The sequence below is a fragment of the Cebus imitator genome, unplaced genomic scaffold (genome assembly GCF_001604975.1).
Source record: "Cebus imitator isolate Cc_AM_T3 unplaced genomic scaffold, Cebus_imitator-1.0 Scaffold33, whole genome shotgun sequence".
Taxonomy (NCBI): Eukaryota; Metazoa; Chordata; class Mammalia; order Primates; family Cebidae; genus Cebus; species Cebus imitator.
The window spans coordinates 3,945,183-3,949,896 of NW_016107348.1; the positions used below are offsets into that span (position 1 = coordinate 3,945,183).

Here is a 4,714-nt window from a genome sequence, read left to right on the forward strand (position 1 = left end):
GCAATGGTCATTTATCTCCGTCCACCTTTTCTCCCACCTAAGTGCACGCTGCCACCGATGGAAGATTTGACAGACACAGACGTGAGCCCCCTGAGGCCCCAGAACTATCTTTTCAGTTGTAAACAAAAGGCCAACAAAGATTATCATTTTAAGGTGGATAATGACGAAAATGAGCACCAGTTATCTTTAAGAACGGTCAGTGTAGGGGCTGGTGCAAAGGATGAACTGCACATTGTTGAAGCAGAGGCAATGAATTATAAAGGCAGTCCAATTAAAGTAACACTGGCAACTTTGAAAATGTGTGTACAGCTAACAGTTTCCCTTGAGGGCTTTGAAATTACACCACCAGTGGTCTTACGGTTGAAGTGTGGTTGAGGGCCAGTGCATATCAGTGGACAGCACTTAGTAGCTGTGGAGGAAGATGCAGAGTCACAAGAGGAGGAGGATGTGAAACTCTTAAGTATGTCTGGAAAGGAGTCTGCCCCTGGAGGTGGTAGCAAGATTCCACAGAAAAAAGTAACACTTGCTGCTGATGAAGATTATGAAGATGATGATGATGAAGATGATGAGGAAACTGAAGAAAAACCTCCAGTGAAGAAATCTGTATGAGACACTCCAGCCAAAAATGCAGTAAAGTCAAATCAGAATGGAAAATACTCAAAGCCATCAACACCAACATCAAAAGGACAAGAATCCTTCCAAAAAAAAAAAAAAAAAAAAAAACACCAAAAAAAAAAAACAAAAAAAAAAAAAAAACCCTAAAAAAAAAAAAAAAAAGGAAAAAACTCCTAAAATATCAAAAGGATCTAGTTCTGTAGAAGACATTAAAACAAAAATACAAGCAAGTATAGAAAAAAGTGGTTGTCTTCCCAAAGTGGAAGCCAAGTTCATCAATTATGTGAATAATTGCTTCTGGATGACTGACCAGGTGGCTATTCAAGATCTCTGGGGTGAAGGAAGTTTCTTTAAGAAAATAGTTTAAATAATTTGTTAAAAATTTTTCATCTTATTTCATTTCTGTAGCAGTTGACATCTGGCTGTCCTTTTCATAATGCAGAGTGAGAACTTTCCCAAAGTGTTTGATAAATGTTGTTCAGGTTTCATTGCCAAGAATGTATTGTCCAAAATGCCTGTGTAGTTTTTAAAGATGGAACTCCACCCTTTGCTTGGTTTTAAGTATGTATGGAATGTTATAATAGAACATATCAGTAGCGGTGGTTAGACATGGAAATGGTGGGGAGACAAAAATATACATGTGAAATAAAACTCAGCATTTTAATAAAGTAAGAAAAGAAAGATATAATTTATTTGGCCAGGTACAGTGGCTCCTCTCACTCCTGTAATCCCAGCACTTTGGGAGGCGGAGGTGGGCTGATCACCTGAAGTCAGGAATTGGAGACCAGCCTGGCCAACATGGGGAAACCCTGTCTCTACTAAAAATATAAAAATTAGCTGGTGTAGTGGCACGCACCTGTAATCTCAGCTACTTGGGAGGCTGAGGCAGGAGAATGGCTTGAACCCAGGAGATGAAGGTTGCAGTGAGCCAAGATCATGCCACTGCACTCCAGCCTGGGCCACAGAGGGAGACTCCAACTCAAAAGAAAAAAAAAAATGCTCTTTAAGTTCAGGTGATCTGGAATGTAAGAAACATACTATCTGAATGAAGTCAGGCATACCACAGATGTATTCTTTGTATGTCACTGGTCATTGCCCTGTTCTGCTGTGCTAAGAGGGATTCTTGGCTTGGTATTTCTGCCATGGCAGTGGGAAACACACTCTATTTTCTGTCACCTCAGTGCTGCCATGTAACTATATAACTCGGGATGGTGCATAAGACTAACCAAGGGGACAGCCTGATGACAATGATTCTTTCATGTGCTCAACAGACATTGATATTATGTCTTTTTTTTTTTTTTTAATTGAGATGAAGTCTTGCTCTGTTGCCCAGTCTGGAGTGCAGTGGCATGATCTCAGCTCACTGCAACCTCTGCCTCCCAGGTTCAAGCGATTCTCCCACCTTAGCCTCCCGAGTAGCTGGGACTAAAGGTGTGCGCTACCATGCCTGGCTAATTTTTGTATTTTTAGTAGAGATGGGGTTTCACCATGTTGGCCAGGTGGGTCTCGAACTCCTGACCTCAGGTGATCCACCCGTGTAGGTCTCCCAAAGTGCTGGGATTACAGGTGTGAGCCACCTCTCCCAGCATGATGTCTTTATAATGAGTGTCTTAAGAAGGAAGTTCCAGCATAAGAAATATTCCAGTGTTTCAGGTGATGGTAAAGCTATCCTGTTGCTTAAAATTATCCTATACACAAAATGAGGGAAAAGTACTGTTTTTAGTTTGTAAACCTAACCTCCATGAAAATACTCAAATGTCATACATATTGGGCAAGGAAAATCCATTCTAATAATTACTAAAATTAATCATCAAATACATACAATTATAGCATTTCAGAGCTGAAATATATCTTAGAGCTGTAGGCACACAGGATTTTGGCCATTTGTTGTTGTGATTGATTACTTGAACTTTACTGAGTTACTAAGGAGCTACTTTTAATGGTATATTTTAGAGGACAGTGATTACTGCATTGTCACAAACTTCGGCATTTTAGGATATAACTTACTTTTACTTTTAGGTTCCACACTGATTTAGAAAAAAAGTAGGTTCATCTTTAGTACATACAAACAGTCACAATTTCTGAGATGAAGCTGGTTCATTTTGTGTCTACTGAAATCCGGAAGGAGTTTGGGCTGCCATAACAAATACCATAGACTGGGTGACTTATATAACAGAAACATATTTTCTCACAGTCCTGGAGGCTGGAAGATGAAGATGAAGGTACCAGCCAATTTGATTCCTTGTGAGGGCTCTTTTCCTTGTTTGGAGATAGCTGCCTTCTTACCATGTCCTCACATGGTGGAGAGAGAGCCAGCTTTTTGGTGCCTCATCTTATAAGGGCACTAATCTCATCAAAAGAGGGCCTCTCCGTCATGACCCCATCTAACCCTAATTGTCACCCAAAACCCCTTCTCACAAATACCATCACGTTAGGAGTTAGGGCTTTGATGTATGAATTTTGGAGGGGACAGAAACATTCAGTCCATAACAATAATTTAAAGTTCTTTTATTTTCTTTTTTAAAGCACTCTGGCTGTTGATTATTACCAAGGTGCCAATTTCCAGGGAGTTACTTTTATCTTTCTATTTATTTTTTTTTGAGATAGTCTCACTCTGTCACCCAGGCTGGAGAGCAGTGGCGCAATCTCAGCTCACAGCAACCTCTCCCTTCCCAGTTCAAGCCATTCTCCTGCTTCAGCCTCCTGAGTGAGTAGCTGTGGTTATAGGCATGCACTACCATGCCCGGCTAATTATTTGTATTTTTAGTAGAGATGGGGTTTCACCATGTTGGTCAAGCTGATCTCAAACTCCTGACCTCAAGTGATCTGTCTGCTTTTAAAAAATATTCTGCTGATTTTCATGTCCCAAAATTTAGCAATTTGCTTTGATCTTGCTGAGTGTTCATGGGCTCTTTATTTTGTGAAGCACTAAGAAGAATTCTTTGGGGGGTGATCATTTTATTTTTCTGCTTAAAGTTTCAAAACCTGTGATTTGTTTACTTGCTTTATATAGTGAATTCTTACTTTATAGGCTGGATTATTTTCTTTGTGAAAGCGGCAGTGATGTCACAGAATTCTTTTCTATTCAGACTGTCCTTTCCACAACTCATTCCAGAATAAGTAATCAATGCTTCCATTAGCACAAATGTTCAGATGCTATTAAAAATAAGACAAGGGTGCTTTATGCCCAAAAAATTCTGTGGATGCTCATATAAACTGGACATCCAAAAAATGATCTAGCTCTTTGAATGAAAATGTCATTCTTGTATTCAGTGAGTTCTCTGATGTCAACTTACTTCCTGGAATGACCTTTCCATAAAATCAGCTTGAATCAGTAGTAATCTTTGCTTTGGAAAAGCATATCCTGTGTGGATAACAAATGTATACAGTGAACATACACCAAAGACAAGAGGTGAAAGGTCAGTAGGAAATTATCATTACTGCAGTAAAAAAAATGATCGGATAAAGGATTTAAAGTCATATACCTGGCACACTATCATTTGTAAAATTTTTTTAAATTAAAAAAAAATTTTTGAGACAGGGTCTTACTGTGTTGCCCAGGCTGGAGTACAGTGGCACAAACTTGACTCACTGAAACCTCTGACTACTAGGCTCAAGCAATCCTCCACTCAGCCTCCCAAGCAGCTGAGACTACAGACATGCGCCGCTATGCCCATTTATTTTATTATAATTTTTTTGGTATTTTTAGTAGAGACTGGGTCTTGCCATGTCACCCAGGCTGGTCTTGAGCTCCTGGACTCATGATCCTCCCACTTCGGCCTCCAAAAGTGCTAGGATTACAGGTGTGAGCCACTTTTCATTACAGTTGAAGGACATCAATTACTATATAATTTACTGAACAGTTTTTAAAACATGATGTATGGGGTGGGGATTCTTTGGCTTTGCTGCCATTAAGCTTACTTGAGTATGGCTGGACATTGATAAAAATGGACTCTTTTTCCCTTCCTGTGGAACTAACATTGAATAAACCTTGTCTCTACAGCATATTTATGGAGTCCTTGAGTGGTTTAACATTAGTTTAAGTTTAAACATTAATAATTCAGATTGCAGCCATGGAAGAAATAATCTGTGTGCACAA

At 39.4% G+C, this 4,714-nt stretch overlaps 1 pseudogene; it reads left to right on the plus strand.

The window, feature by feature from the left end:
* Positions 1-57: 57 nt before the first annotated feature.
* Positions 58-977, plus strand: LOC108301290 (annotated as a pseudogene).
* Positions 978-4,714: the final 3,737 nt, after the last annotated feature.